Below are 17,077 nucleotides of genomic sequence, written 5' to 3' on the forward strand. Positions count from 1 at the left end.
CCACAGAATTTTGGGTTGGAAAGACCTCCAAGATGATCGAGTCCAACCCAGCCCTAACAGCCCAACTAACCCACAGCACCCAGTGCCACATCCAGGCTTCTGAAAACACATCCAGGTTTTTTGTAACTCCACCACCTCCCTGGGCATTCCAGTATTTCACCCCTCTTCCTGTAAAAAAGTTTTTTCTAACATCTAACCCCAATTTCCCTTGTCTTCCCTGAAGGCAATCCCAGCTCCCAGGGATGCTCAGAATGTCCCACAGGGATGTGATTCACCTGCTGCCCACGTGTTCCCACAAACACAGAGCTGCTAAAGACAAACTGCTCCTTTTCCAACTTCAACCGAGCTGTTGGTTTCTCCTTTCATTTTTAAACTCATGAACGTAATTCAATTTATTTCTGCCTGCTCTGCTAGCTCATTGTCTTCCAGCAAAAGCAGCGGAACACACGATCATCCATCTCAGGGATGTTTCATGCACGCTCCCAGTGTGAGCCTTCTGCAGAAATAAACACTCTGTTAACTTGCTGTCTATTTTCCAACACACAGAGCAGCTTCTCTGGCTCTTGGTTTATCACAGTTGATCATCTCCCTGGAGAACAGGCTGTAAGAGCCCACAGGAGCCCCAAAACTTCATGGGATAACCAAGGAGTTAAAACACACCTGCAAAGAAAACCTCAAGTTTCACTGCTTTAACTCCATGTGCAAAGAACTCTGGGTTTAGGTGCTGACAATGGTTCCCTTATTGCCCTGAAATCCTGGAGACAAAAACAACCAGTAAAAGGAATATCTTGTGTGTGTGCCTGAAAACTCAGCAGAAAATAAATGTATTCAAGCTGCTTTGTGCTACAGCTATTTAAAAACTTCCTTCTCCACAAAGAACAATAATTAGGTATTTTCACTGTTTTCAGCCATCTTTCAAGCTGCCTTCCTGACACAATGGTTACACGTGAATCAGTGAGGGAGAATGCTGGATTCAGAAGTGATGGATGGGCTGGGAGAATTATTAAATAACACCAGCTGCACCACTGAAGGCATCCTACACTCACATCCACCCAGAGTCAGCAAAGACTTTGGTCTTGGCACAAACACCACCTCTGCCAGTAGCCTCAAAGCAGAAATAACCTTCCAAGATGAGAAAAATGAACTGAAATCTTCTTTTAACACTGTCTGCTCCTTTCTGTTCTCTGCCTTCATTTGTTTCAATCACTGTCTTTATTTCCAATTATTAATTCCACCACAATTGCATTAGAACTTGCTGGTTCTGTCAGGTGGTCCAGTCTCCACTTGCAGATCTACACCAGTTTTGTGCCTTGATCTGCAGGATTTCAAGTTTCAAACTAATTAAATCAGGTTTCAGCTCGACTTTGCTTTTCTGCACAAAATCCTGGCATTCAGAAACAGCAGAAACGACCAAAAAAAAAATTCAGGGGGAGCTGTCAGAACCTCACCACACCTGAGGGCTGTTCCAGCCCCTAAATCCCAGCCCGTGGCACCCCCAGCTCCAGGAGGGCTCAGAGCCCCTGCCAGCTCTCCCACAGAGGTTTCAAACAATGCTGCCCAGATTTGTGACTCCAGGGGGAAATTGCAGCAGCACAGGGCTGTGTCACTCACCTCCAGAGTGCAGGAGTGATTTGCATCCACAATTGCAACCTTTGGAAAAAGCAAGATTCTCCACCTCTCAATCCAACAGGCAGCTCCCATGTGATAAACCAGACACAAATTATCAAATCTGGACTGCAAGTGTCCTTGGTATTAGAGATGCTCAGAAAAGAGATTCAGAAATAGCAACTGTTTCAGCAAATCCCAAATGAAACCCAGAAAACTGATGTTATCCAAAGTGCCAAGTGTCCTGATGAAATATCTGAACCTCATTCCAAAATAAATGGCACCAACCAAAAAAAAAAAATTCCCCTCAAAATATCTGAGGATATGGAAATTACATAAAATAACCCAAAAACCTACATGAAAAAGATGTGAAAAGCTGATTATCTGCAGTTTCCTGAGCTTTTCTGTCTGGATGAACAGCTGGAACTTTCCATGTGGATTTCCCATTTTATTGGGATGCTCTGAAGAGGACACCCCTGGAACAGTGAGGTAAATTTGTCTGCCAAGCCTCTGGACTTTTAAAAGGTGAACTCCACAATACCAAGCATGCCTTCCCTCTGCCCATTGAGAACATTCCAGAAGTCTGCTAACACACAAACTGCACGTTGGGTATTGGCAGAACAAGTCCATTGTTTTTTATCAGAGTATTACAATACTAGATGGAAGTGAAATGAAAAAACTTCTTCAAGGAAGGATTATGGGTCTGAACAAAAGGTACTGGCCGGCACAAACTCAGTGAATTCTATTCCCAGGATCTCCAGTTTTTGCAGAAACAGAAGCATTAATGAACAGAAGTGTCACTGGTGCCTGTGGCAGCACTTGCACTGTGCAGATTTCCCCTCCTGCTCATTCAAAAAGCTTTGAAGGTTTTTTTTTTTTTACGAGGTGAAGCCATTGCAAGTGTGGTTAAAAACGTGACAAAAACTCTGTGTTTGAGGAGAAGCAGATGAGCTGCTGGAGAGCCACGAGCACTGCAGAGCAGCTCCTGAGCCAAATCACTTCTGTGATCTGTGAGAATATTGCTGTGTTTTTTACAAGGCAATACTGAGGCTGGAATGTGAGAGCAGGTCAGAGCAGTGCTGCACACAGGATGGAACAGATCTGCACTGCTACAGACACTGCCAAGTGCCATCATTCTCATGCACATTATCTCCATTTCTTTGATGTAACATGTCTGGAAAGTTGTCATCAGCTTGCCCACACTCTCAGACACTGTGTCCCACGTCTGGGGACACAAATGACCACAGACTGAGAAAGCTTCCAGCCTGCACTCAGGGCTGTTCGTGGGTTCTGAGTGACTTCCACACCCCAACCCCACCCCAGAGAACAAGATCTTCTTACCAAACATCTCTGCGTGGCACTTCTCCTAATAAACACACCCCAACAGCTGCTGAGCACAAGCCTCCAGCCATATGCCTGTTACATACACAAATCAACTTTTTCACTAGGAATGTTTAAACTGAAACTGTTGATAAACCCACTGCAATGGAGCAGATGGATCTGTCAGCTCACCATCAGAACACCCTTTTGCTAGATGGAAAAGCTGCAGAGGACTTTCAAAGAAGTAACAGGGATTAAAAACGTGCAGAGGACTTTCAAAGTAACAGGGATTAAAAATGTGCAGAGGACTTTCAAAGAAGCAACAGGGATTAAAAATGTGCAGAAGACTTTCAAAGAAGCAACAGGGATTAAAAATTTGCAGAAGACTTTCAAAGAAGTAACAGGGATTAAAAATTCACAGAGGACTTTCGAAGAAGTAACAGATGAAAAATTTGCAGAGGACTTTCCAGGAAGTAAGAGGGATTAAAAATTTGCAGAAGACTTTCAAAGAAGTGACATATTAAATTTTGCAGAGGATTTTCAAGATTTGCTCTGCACATCCTTGAAGGGGCAGAACCACAGAATGAACCAGGAAAAGATGTTTGAGATCAAGTCCAACCTGTGACCAGACACCTCCTCATCAAATAAACCATGGCACTGAGTGCCTTTCAATGGGTTTAACCAGTGCAGAATTGCACACAGGATGGACAAGGAACCTGACTGAACCCAAAGGTCCATCAAGGCCACCATGCCATGGGCTCCTCACCTCCTGAGCAGAGCAGGGAAAGCCACTGGGCTCTCACAAAAGCTCCCCCCTTGCCCACAACCCATCAGAGGTGGACAGCACAAGCTGCCAGCACTGCCTGCAGGAGCAGCCCTGCAGGATCATCCTCCCCAGTGCCAGCAGCTCCTGCCCACTCCCACCCCACGCTCTCCTCCATGGCAACCCTTCCCTGCACCGGGAAATTGGGGAGGGAGCAGGAGATGATGCTGAGAGCTCAGCCCTGCTCAGCACAGGCAGCACCCCAGCAGCTCAGTCCTTGCACAAATCCCAAGCAGAGGTTGGGCTGGCTCCATGGGAACCCCAAAATCCCAGCTGGGAGCTGGCAGTGGTACCCAGCACAGCAAACCTTCACAGGATGCTGTCACACAGCATCACACACATGGGTGAAGAATTCCTGTGGATCCATGTCTGAGGAACAGGTTATTCCACTGGACACCTTCCTTTCTCAATTATCCCAAATATCCAGCCCCTATTATCTGTTCTCATCACTCCCAGGCTTCTGAGTGTCAGGCAGGGATAAAAACTTTATTGCAGCCCAACCACAGCCTTGTGGTTCCTTCCTGTACAGTCCATTAGCTCTGGTTTGTGTGTATTGACACACTAATTTTGAGTATTTTGCTCAGAAATTCCCTTTGATACATTCAGGATCTCTCACTAGATCACCAGACTGCTTCAGCAAAAGATCTGTCCAGAACCAACTCTCTCCATTCCCAAAGAGCTTGAGGACATAAAACAGCACAGGGCAAATCTCACCCTCCAGAACATTTAGTGCTGTGCAGAGGAACTCAGCCTTTATCTGGAACAAAAATCTAGATAAGCTTACCTTTACAACTGCAAAACAATAAATATTTATAAACAAACATTCTCCTTGCTGCTTAACCAATATCAGGGCACTGTGCCTTTACACCTCCAAAATCTAAATATTGGAAGCATGGTTTAAATTAGCACAGTGCACAAGATCCTGCCAGGGATTTATCCACCAATAAAAACCACATTTGGAGGTGGGAGAAACTCTGGGAGCTTCCAACACGCGCCACAGAACAGATATTCAAAGTGGCTGAGTCACTGTGGTTTTCTGAAATGAGCCCCCAAACAGGACTTGAAGGAAGGAACATTAAGTGACAGGCACTTCAAAATCTCTGACAGATAAAAGTTTTTCTTTTAAAGTTCCTGAGTATTTCAGTCTAAGGCTGCAGCTTCTTCACTTCACACTTTTCCCCCCTTTTATTTTTGGTTTTTGAATGCTTTGATATCCAGCTCCCAACACAATGTTTAACTTCAATCCTGCATTAAACATCAGAGCAAGGAGCAGGCTCAGCAGACTTCTAAAAAGTCAGAGCAGACAGGCCAATCCAGCATTTCTGCACAGAAAAGGCACAAGAAAGAGAACAGCAAATGTAAACATTGGAAACACCTGCAGGGAACACAAGGTACAGCAAAAGGAAATTAATTCAGTGTGAGATGCAGACTGCTCCCCTCAATCCCTCACTGGTTTCAGGCAGGAACAAACCTCAGTGAAAGATCACAAAAATCCTCAGTACAGCACAAATGTATGCAGCCATCAGGTATGAAAATAACACTGAGAGCTCAAAGAAATGAACTTCTGCTCTGAAAAATCCCCTGGAAAGGGCCTGAAAACAAAAATCCGTTTTTATGTTGCCTTTTTTTTTTATTATTTTCCCCAAAGAACTTGACTTTTTCTCTGAGGTTTTGGGTTGTGCTTCTTTTTTCCTGCTGAATTTCAGAAAATGAAAAACTTGGGTATCTTCATACTCCTTCCCAGTAAGGCATTCATGGAGAAGTTGGAATTACAGAATATTCTCTCCTGTTCAACTCTTAATATTTTATTTATTAGTGGGAAGAATAAGAACTCCATGTGGACTCCACATCTCAGAACCTTGTGAGGTTTTTCCTCCCACCTTAACATCCCTGTCCCCATTCAGGGGGTGCAGAGTTGTGAGACCCCTCTGGAAACACATCCTGAACCAGCTCAGGGCTTTCCCTCAATCACACACCCCAGACAGGCAGAGAATTATTCTCATTTCTTCCCTTTCCATCTCTCCCTGCTGCTCCTCTGCCCTCAAGGTCCTCCCAGGATTGCTCAGCTCTGAGGATTGGGAACACTGAGCAGCTGTGCTTCTGATCCTTCAAGGTAACTGCACCTAAACACTGAAATATAAACATGAAAACACATCCTCACAGTTATTTTTGCTAGAGATAAAAACTACAAATTAAATGTCAACTGTGATATTAAGATTAAACAGAGCTGCTGTGAAGCATTAGTGGATATTCACAGCATAAGCTACTAAAATAAAATATAAAAACATCTCTATGCTGTACTCCTTTCTCCTACAATGTTTATTTGTTTATATAGAAATATATACATGAACCTGTAAGGAGACTGCAACACAAATAAGCTGTTAAAGCCCAGAGTTCTGCAGGCAAATTCCGATCCCAACGCACAATTATCATCTGTCAAGTTGCCCAAATCTTCACAGAACACAAAAACTTGTAGCACATGACAGGCTGCATATGGAAAAAATTATATTTGGGATTAAATCTTATAGATCATATTTGAAGGATCTTCTCCTCATTGTCATTCTTCATGACCAAGGCCATCTGCCTGACAGGGAGTGGGAGGAAAGAAATTCTTCACTTATTTTAAAGCTTGTCAATGCCAACCAAGAAGGTTATTTGTAAAATCTGTATTGCCTTCAGATTTACCTCCAACCCCCAAGGCTGGAGCTCAGGGTGCTGCCACCCCTATTTATTGAGGGGAAGGATTGTTCTCCCTACACAGCACATGCAGGATCCAAAAGGTCAAAATGCCAAATGCTCCTACAGCAAACACACAATTTCCATTGCCCAGGAAAAGGTGGTGATTGAGTCACTCCTACAGGACCTCAACTTCTGATCAGTTTTTGTGCCAACCACCTGAGTATGGGACATCATTTGCTTCTCAATCAACAAGGAAAACACATTTCTGATGGGTAGAACAACTAAAGTCAACACTACCCCAGCAAAGCTGCACCAAAGTGTCAGCTCCAAAATTTGCTCAATCATGAGCAAGAAGCCAAGGGCACCTGGATGCATTTGCCATAAAAACCCAAAAGGCACCTGGATGCATTTGCCATAAAAACCCAGTTAAATGCACAGGAGATGCTGTGGCTGGGAAAGGCTCCGTGCTGAAGCCAAGGGTGACCAGGCAATGTCACAGATCCACCTCTTGGTGCTGGTTCACCAAAGCTCTGAGCCTGCAGCATTCACCAGATCAGCACTGCAATTCCTGCTTTGGGGAGGAGTTTGGGAAAGCCCCAAAGTCAGCACAGCCAGCTCAGCCCTCCCTTCTCCTGTCCCTCCTCCAGAGGGGACTGAACTCTTCCACACTGGTGCTGGTTACTCTCTGGAAATGCTGAGATTTATTCCCCTTTCCCTGACAATAAACACAGCTTTAGGGCAGCAGGAGCAGTTGTGGGCTGGAATCCCCAAACCTCTGCCCCTGGGGCTGCTGAAAACCAACTGGGGCAGCTCCAAAGGGGAGGGAAAGCATTTTTGCAGCTCTAGCTCAGATTTTTTCCTTTTCAGGATGGCTGCTCCCTCATCCAGCTCCCTCACTTCCTCATGCCTGCAAGTTCTGTGTTTATTTTTTCCCTGTATAATTTTTAACCTCGACAAATAAAAGGGTTGACATTTGCTAAATGCAAGGTCTAAGTGCTACCAGATTGCTGCTGCATAGCACAGCTCTGCATCCTCAGTAAAACCCAGCTCAGGCATCATTTGTTCTGCTTCAGGCAGGGAGGATCTGTGGCAGTGCTTTCAGCACTGTCATGGTTTCTCTGCTGTCAGTAGAGCTTGCAGGAGATTTCTGACTCTGAAAAATCTCACTGAGAGCTGCAGAAAGGCTCTTCAACCACACCACAAGGAGTTCTGTTTTCACTGAACTTCTGCTCGTTGCATAATCAACACAGATGATAATTGCCAGCACTGGGGGCTCAGTGCTGACTATTTTCACATGAGAATGAAGAAGTGTTAGCCCTAACACTGGAGTCCCTCGAGTCCCTCTCTGAATAGTTGTTCATTAGAATAAAATAGTCAAGGAACACTGCACTCACTGTCAATCTGCAATGGCTATTCTGGTGTTTTCACACTCTCATCAGACATAAGGCTTCTTTTACACATTTGTCAGGGGCCACTAAAGCTAATCCAGGATTTTTGCAGCTCCCTACCCCCAGCCAGCCAGCTGCCAAGCAAGAAAACAAACAGTTTATTCCTAAAGATCCAGTCAGGTGCTTTTCAAGACTGACCTCAAAGCAGCAAATTCCTCTCTGGATGGCAAAAAAAAGCAAAGCAGTTTTCAGAGACAAGAACCTTCAGCAACAGCTCACTTGTTTCCTAGAGTTTGGATCCCAAACTCTCAAGCCAGGCAGGAAAGACTGCAGGTTTTTATCCACTCAGGCTCCCAATCACCAGGAGTTTGACAGATCAGCAGTGGCACCTCCATCCCCACCCAGAATGTGGAGAATGCAGCTGGAGGTGCTGGAGCTGCAGCAGGAGCTGAAGGAGAGGGATCACACTTGGGTGTTGACACATGAAGCACCACACTTGATGCTGGAGGATGAATGCAGACCCTGCAGGAAGGGCAGAATATTCCAATATTCCATCTCCAGCAGTGTGGGAAGGGAGCAGGATGTGAGTGGCACAGAGTGTTTGCTGAAGACACCTGGCAAGGTTTGCCCTCCCTCACAGCACATTTTTATGGCTGGCTCAGCCTCTCTTTCCTTCTGACTGCTCTCACACACAAATACCCACAGCTTCACCTCCCTGAGACACCACTGCACTCAGGACTCTTGCTCAGTGAAGAACAGGCTGCCCAGAGAATGAGAAGTGAAATTATTTAACTTCTGGGTTGGGTTCCTCTTGGACTGATGACTTGCATGTGGCACTTGGGCACAGCACCTGTGAGGCCTCCTTGGTACAGGTACTTAGCACATTTATCTCTCATCTGAAGTAAATAACCTGAACTGAAAAAATGTTTTAATTTTAACTCATTTCAAAGTATGAAGCCTTCTTTTTTAAGTAAAATACTTGAAGTTTTTTGTATAACTTCCTGCTACTGCAAGCAGCACAGAACTGATGCTAAAAGCAAGAGAAGGGAGATGATACAGAACAGAATGAAGAGTTTGAGACAGGTGAGCTCCCCAGGGGTGTCACAGTGCATCCACCTGATCCCTCTGAACAACCCAACACCTCCAGGGATGAGAGGAAATCAAACCTGGCCACAGAGAAATACCCAGGGGAGAAAGCTTGAGAGGCCAGGTTTGGTTCCTTGAGGCTTCCTGGGGAAGGCAGCACTAAACCCCAAACTCCTGAAGCATCAACATGCAAATCTAGGTGTGAGTGGGAGGATCCAGGAGCAGGGATCACACCTTCCCTGGCTGTGCTCATCAGGAATCATCAACCAGGGGCAGCCAAGAGGCTGTGCCTGAAGCTCAGCCCTGCAAGTGTCAGCACTTCCAAGCTGGAAATGCTTTTCTGAACCAAACCTGAGTTTGGCAGCAAATGTTTGTGCTTCCACACATCCAGCACAGCCCACAGCTAAGTGCTGGGAAGGTCTTTAAGGGAACTGCAGCTGCTTTTGAGTGAATAAAGGCACATTGAACCTCAACTGCAAAGCCCTGTTACAAAAGGTGATGATCCCCTGCTCACTCTAACTCACTGGCTATCAAATTCCAAAAGCTCCCACCAAACTGGGAAGCATCATTTAGATGATCCATGTCTAAAAAACCTTTCCCTGTGTAGTTGGGGGTCTCAAGCATCCACAGCAGGTGAACTCAGCTCCAAAGAACTCCAAACAGAAGTTAAGAACAGACAGCCCACCCAGCCTTGCCTACTCTGTATTATTTATATTTATACCAAAATAACCAACTTGCACATAAGAAAACAATAATTCATCAAGCTCCTGTACTGCAAAGAAACAAATCTTTGGCTCTAGGTTACCACAGTTGGATAAAACCCAACACCCAGGGCCAGCTCAGTGAGCTTGGGCACAATAAATGCACTCTCAGTGAGGTGTTCTGCACTGCCAGCAGGATTTTAAACCCCAGACCTCACCTGAGGCTCTCCCTTAAATCTCTCAGCACTTTAGATAATGAATGTACAGCTCAAGATGTTCCCAGTACCTGGGAAACTTCTGTCCTCACAAACAAGGTTTTTTCCACACGATTTATGGCATTATCCATCTGCCTGCAGGAGTGAGGCAGAGCACTGGGGCTGTGCTGGCAGAACACACAGCACCCACCCTGAACTTACCTGAAGGTGCTCTGGAAGCACTTGGGATTGATTAGGTTTGTTTTGGGATTGATGAGGGTCCCCAGCACCTCAATCCTGCCAGCTCACAGAACAGACTCAGAGCTTTCCAAAGGAACAGCAAAATACATGGGGGGCACAGAAGAACACACTACTCTAAATATTAAACAAGCCCCAAATTTTAATAACTTTGCTGTATTAAAAGATAGGCACCAATGTCACCCCACCCCCACAACTCATCAAGGCATTTCACTCCCTTGGGCTCTTGTGACTAAGTATAATATTTCATTAAATATCCTGTTCATACTGGCTTATGTACTAGGGAACACACTAATTTTAGAAAACTGATTAGCTAGTTCTTTCTAACCGAATGTTATTGTAGCTAAGGTCAGATTTTGCACTGAAACTATGGCAACAAAGCCACAGTATTCTTTTGTCTACTAGGTTGGGACCAGGTTTATTAACAGAACTGCTCTACTTAATAGCTCAGCACTGCTTTCTGGCAATCCCTTCCTCGACCCTACCTGAAATACCCCGAGCTTTCCACGGGGAAAAGGCTCAGAGCTGCAAGAGTAGAGAAAGAATAAATGTTCCAAAGAGCATTTTGCTCATTTCTTCAATTCTAGGGCACAGTCACACACAGCTTGCCAGGACAGAACTGCCACCCCCACTTGCAGAGGGACCAAGTGCATGGATCAAACTTCTCCAGGAGTTCAAACAAATCCCTCTCCTTCTCTGCTGTACCTGAACCAACAGATTGGTTTCACACAATGTTCCAGTTATGAATATTAATGGCATTTCTGTTCCAAAGGGGCTTTGCTCTGCCTCCATCTCCCTGCAGAACATCCCAGATGGAAGCCCTTGAAGCCCAGAAGTTGGCACACAGCTGTTTGGGCACAGAGCAGCAGGGACAGCCCAGCCAAGCCCTGCAGCCACAGCCAGCTCCCCACTGTCCCCAGCTGTCACACTGAGCTGGGCAGACCCTCCTGATCTGTGCCAGACCCTCCCCCCTGATCCCAGCACCCCAAAAATCCTGACCACCTTCATGAAGCCAGCAAGTATTTGGCCAGTTAATTATGTCTGCTAAGCACATCAAGAGAGATTCCCTGAAGGGTTTGGGTTGGAAGGGACCTTAAAGCTGATCTCACTGCCACCCTGCCATGGCAGGGACACCTCCCACTGTCCCAGGCTGCTCCAAGCCCTGGCCAGCCTGGCCTGGGATGTTCCCAGGCAGCCACAGACACTCAGGACACCTTTGGGATACCCTGGTACTGCATCACAAATCATTTCTGACTGCACCACAAACTCCTCTGGCTTCCCAGGCCAGTAAGGAACCCCTGCAAGAGGTGCAGGAAATGAAAGGAAAGCAGCTTTACAATTCACCCTGCACGATAAAAACCCAACCAAGCTTCCCTCTGACTCCCGCACCCCCCCCACCAGGTGTCCCAGGCCTTAGCAAATATAAAACAAACTTGTCTGCAAGAAAAAGTAATATTTCCAGCTCCCCAGTTTTTCTAAATACCCAAATGCTGCAGTGACAATTGTCCCCAACATCTGCTTGCACGTAGGTTGCAGTGGGCTCCAGTTTCACAATTCAGGGACAGGATTCAGGATTTCTTCATCTCATAAAGGGCAGCAAATTCAAATGTGTACGAGCAGTTGGCAGTTTTCTAGAGCAGCTCTATAAATACTGAAAGATTCCTCAGCAAGGCAGCAAAATGTATTTTAGATTTAACTAAATCCGAATTCAGCAAGATTGAAAGATTTTTTTTTTACTCAAAATGCTCAATGCTTCAATTTTGAATTAAAAAAATTATAGGCACAACAACAGACTGTATTTTTATCATTTTTCTCTTCCATCAAACAACCTAAAAGTTTAATTTTCATTTTACACTTCTTATTTTGATTTTTACTCTTTTTTAAAAGGGGCTAAGAGGCATCTTTTTCTTTTTATGGTGTTTGGCTGTAAAACAGAGAAGTTGCTAAGTGGGCATTCACTATTATGCTCCACTTTCTACTCCTGGTATTCAGCACAGGCATTTTAATCTGACTTGGACATCTCAAAATTGGAAAGGAGTTTCTATTGCAAGTGATGGATGTCTGCAAGAAGACTTTGGCCTCAGCACTCAGGCACTCCCCAAAGTTCTGCTTCCTGCATGAAAAACAAATCCTGCTATTTGAACTGCTAATATAAGAGGGGGGAAAAAGCCAGATTTAGACTCTAGTTTAAATTTTCCTTGAAGGAACTTTAATAATTAATGCATGCAAGCATTTCAGCAGCGTTAGAAACTCCACATTCAGAAGGAACAGAAGCCCAAACTTGGCTGTGCAGCTCAGGTCTACCCCATCCTCATCATCATTCCAGCTCAAACCTCTGCAGAACACCCACTCCAGCTCAGCTCAAACAACCCAGGCTACTTCACATCAAAGTTTAACCAGCTGATATCATCCCTCTCACCACAGCAGAGCAGGGAAAGTGAGCGTGGAGAGCACCAGGATTCAAGGCTGCCCCTTCCAGGGAACCTCAGGCTGACCCCACAGAAAATTGGTGACAACCACAGGGGTGGCACTGAACCCCCACAGCTACAGAGGGGTTCTTGCTGCTCAGACTCCTCCAGAACTGACAGGCAGAGGGACCTGGGCATTTGTCCCAGCTTGTTTTCTAGTTTTCAGAAGTGTTTAGGGACTCTTTCAGTTGAAATCACACACACAATTTTCCCCATCTCAGCCCTGATGCCAAGCTGTAAACAAGCTTGCCCTGGCTAAATAAGGGTAAATAATGTGTATGTGTGCAGCAGAATTCCAGAGCCTCCAGCAGAACAACATGAATCACAGATTTCCTTCATATTTTTCCTTCATATGGAGTTTCCTTCATGTGACACAAAACAGTAGTGGGGAGGCTTCAGATCAGTGATAGCAAAGCTATGAAGGACAAAAAATAAAATATTTCTGCTGTGGAGAAGAACATTGACCTCATCAGTGCTGAGCACAGGGCTAACTCAAGAACAGCCATCAGAACTGTGGATTTTGGGCAGGAATTTTTCCCTGGCAGGGTGGGCAGGGCTGTCCCTGGATCCCTGAAGTGCCCAAGGCCAGGCTGGACATTGGGGATGGGACACCCTGGGGCAGTGGGAGGTGTCCCTGCCATGGCAGGGGTGGCTCTGGATGCAATAAAAGCCATTCCCAACCCAAGCCCTTCCATGATTCACACTAAACACAGGTTTCATACCCATGCAATTATGAATTAAAGCTGCCTGGGGAGCTCCTCCTGCTGCAGATGCAGCTCTGAGCTGAGACCCCAGGGCTGGCCCCCAACACCTGCACAGGCACCAGCCACAGGGGCACAGCCTGGATTAGGATCAAAAGAACAAACAGAATTTGAACTACTCCTCTCCTGCTCTGCCATGAGGGTATTTTAAGTCTAAGATATGGGTTCATTCCTTGAACATCTTGCCAAAAAAAGAGTGTTGCCCAGCAACTACTAAAACAATGTTCTGGAAGGAGGGAGCTGCTGGACAAATTAACCCAGTCAGTGCCCTTTCAGCCAGAGTCTCAAGCATCTCTTGCAGAGCTGCTGGAAGGCTGGCAGGCAGCTCTGCATCCCAAATAAAGAGCTGTAAGGAATTTCCTGAGAAGCCTGTCAGACAGACTGCCTTGCTGTAGTAGCAGTGTCTTGCATTAAACAAACACGTTTGGCTTCGCAGGGCTGCGCTCCAGTACAAATGAACACAAATAAACCTCTGCAAGCCCAGCTCACAGACCCAGCTCAGCATCAGCAGCCCCAGGCTCTGCACCAGCCCTGCTTCTCAGCTGGGATCTCTGTGTTTCAGCAGGAATGATTTCCAGTGAACCACAGGGCTTCAGCCCAGCTGAGGGTCAGCTCCAGTTCACACCTCCCACCTCAATCCGTGCACATCACAGGGAAATTCATTTATAGCCACTGCAGTCACACTCAGAGATGGCAATTAGAGCTTAATAAAAACATTAAATGTCTTTTCTGTTGAAAGGAGTGCTGATAACTAAGGGAATGTCACACGTTTTCTTTTTTTGGAGACTCACACAAGAACAATTTCTTCCAGGAATCTCATCTGCACACAGTACATTTACAACAGTTAAGTAAAAAAAACCTCTTTTGCATATTAGCATTATTAAAAAGAAACATCCTAATGAATGTACTCTTCAGTGTTCACATTTTAAAAAGCAATTTTAGAGGAGTTGGGAATTGTTTGGAGTTGGAGGCACAAAGGCCCAGAGAAATGCTGTACTGGAAAAAAAACCCCAAACACACCCAAACCACTGTGTTTAAAGTGGACACAAAAATCCAGAATTTAAAAAAATCCACTGCAATCTTAGACCATAATTACCATGCAACCTCAAACCACTGACCTCAGGTGCTAAGTAATTCTGCTTGGGATGCAAGAGAGTCAGCAAAAGAATCAGCCTTCACACCTTCAAGTGCTCAAATGAATATTTTAATGACCTAGAGGCACCACAGCATTCTACATGTGAAATAACTGCAGGTAAACACTCACAGAACTGGAGTGTGCTGCACTAACTTCCTCTGGAGTTCCTTCCATCTCCAGCACTTCACTTTTTCCCATCTAATAACCCTGGAATTCTTTTTTTTTTTTTTTTTTTTAACCATCTCATTTACACTTGTACTCCATGCACCACCCCCTGACTCTCAGCTGCCTCTTGCACCTCACCCTGTGCAGGGCTCCCCCACCACCAGCTCCATCTGTCAGACAACTTTTTCCACAACTTCTGTCAACAAAGGCAGCCCTGGTGTCCTCAGGATCCCTCTGCTGCCCTCCCCTCCCTCCCTGCAGACTGAGGAGCTGAGTCCCTGGCCTTGGCAACACGACTTTTTACAACCTGAAACACCTGTGGTTAGGGAGAAAAGCAGGGTGGATTCATCCTGCCACTGGATAGACAGGCTTGAGCTCCACACTGAATTTTCTTGGAGTCATCTGTGAATATCTAAGCAGTCAATCTTGCTTCTAGAGATCTCTCCTGACGTTGATTAAGCATGAAATTTGTATTTACAACTGTTTTACATCTGCTCACAGAAGACAGATCTGCTCTAAGGAGCTCAGAATGACACTTCTCAAAAAATGTTAGCAAAAAGCAGATTTCCAAGCCTGGCCAGAGGTGACAGGCTCAGAGTCCCTCCCAGGAGGGGACTGACCTGCATGTGGACACCCTGGAGCACAGGGACATCAAACAGGTCACAGAACCACTGAAGGGTTTTTCCAGTCCTCTGTAATGAGAGTCACTTCCATTTGATTCATTTTCTTCTTGCTCCAAGAAGATTTTGGAACATTCCTTCACCATGACCAGTGCCTGACCCCTCTCCTCAGCCTGCAGCTGCTGTGCTGTCCAGCCTGATTCACAGAAGGGTTTGGGCTGGAAAGGATCTCAAAACTGATCCCATTGCCAGCCTGCCATGGGGACCAGGCCATCTTCCCCTATCCCAGATTGCTCCAAGCCCCACACAGCTTCTGCATAAAACTGAAATATTTTCCATCTCCATTTTCCCTTTCTGGTGAAGATGGGGTGATAAACTCCACTATTACTAAACTCCACTATTACTTCTTCTGAACATATTTATCACTGAAAGCATTTTATCTCAGACTACACTTACAAAGTATGTGTATAAATAAGAGAAAAGTCTGCTAAAATTTTATGACTTTTGTTGCCATTTACCTTTAAGCATAAACTTGCCCATGAAAGCTTCACTGAAGTAACTACAAGGGTTGGAAAAGGTTCACACCATTCTTTCTCTCCCTGTATAAATTATAAGTAATATGAGAACATTTACAATGTCTAACCACGGTGTTTTATGTCAGACAAATGTCTCTCTGTACTTGCAGTTCCTAAACTGTGCTAGCAAGAATTGCCTTTTTCTCATTCTTTTCTCTCTCTCTGTCTCTCCCTCCGCCTCCTTCTGCACCCAGCAGTCTCAGTCAAATCTGCCTTTATTCTTCCACACCATTTTAACATCAAGAATGCCTCAAGTCAAGGCTCTGCTCCACATAACATTGTTCTTTCTTGGAGAGCTTACCACTGAATGCTGAAACTTCCCCAGGTTGCCTCTTTAGTGTTTCAATTATCAGCTCTTCAGTTTTCCAGGAAAAAGGAAGAAAAACCAACAAGAACTCACAGACTTCAGCAATATTTTAAAAGGAGAGTTGCATTGTGTGACATGTCATGGTAAATTAAAAAAAAAATCCAAACCACCCAAGAAACAGCAAGCAAAACCAGCAGAACAGATTGTACATGATTTTCAAGGGCAATCACCTGCAGGTCTGGCCAAACCTGAACAGAATTATGGTGATTCTGAGGCTCTGATGAAGGCAAAGCATAACCAAGGAAACAAGATTCATCCAAAAGAACCAGACACACAGTTGCTGCTACATCTGAGGCAGTAAAATCCAAACCAAAATTGTAGAATATTTGGCTGAGTTATCCTCTGGGCAAAAGATGCAACCCAGGGGTGAGAAAAAGAATTCAAGGTCTTTGCAAACAAAATCCCAGTGAGTGCTTCTCTTCCTGAGCCTTTCTTGAACGAGTCAGCCCATGCCAAACTGTGCAAAGCAGAGCACCAATTCCTTATCACTGAGCATAAATTTCCTGGCAGAAGGAAAGCAAAGCCCAAGGTAGCTCATATCAAATTAGGTCAGACAACAATAGTTGTGGCAAGCACTTGCTCCTTTTTATTTTCCCACTCCCTGAGGTTTGGTACTGGGTAATTAGAAATAATGTCTGATAGAATGGAGAAAAAGAAATGAAAATCCCAGGGATCCTGAAAGTTTGGCAAACAACTGACAAGCTGAACCCATCCCCTCACAAAGCTTTCTTCATTCTGGGTTTGGCTGGGACAGAGTGAATTTTCTTTGCAGCAGCTGGCAGAGCCACACTTGGATTTATGCTGGAAGCTGTTGGGAACACAGGGATGTTTCAATTATTGCTGAGCAGATCTCTGCTCCTCACCTCACCTGTGAGGGCTGGGGGGCACAGGCAGCCCCAGGGATATCCCAGATCATGGACACAGAGCTGGGA

The 17,077-nt window shown here is 45.3% G+C and overlaps 1 protein-coding gene across 9 annotated transcripts in view; it reads right to left on the minus strand.

Annotated features, from left to right (window-relative positions):
- The window catches only part of ITPR1 (inositol 1,4,5-trisphosphate receptor type 1), a 161,798-nt gene that overhangs the window by 126,625 nt on the left and 18,096 nt on the right, over nt 1–17,077 (minus strand). The gene's annotated exons all lie outside the window — the stretch shown is intronic.

The sequence above is a fragment of the Catharus ustulatus genome, chromosome 13 (genome assembly GCF_009819885.2).
Source record: "Catharus ustulatus isolate bCatUst1 chromosome 13, bCatUst1.pri.v2, whole genome shotgun sequence".
NCBI lineage: Eukaryota > Metazoa > Chordata > Aves > Passeriformes > Turdidae > Catharus > Catharus ustulatus.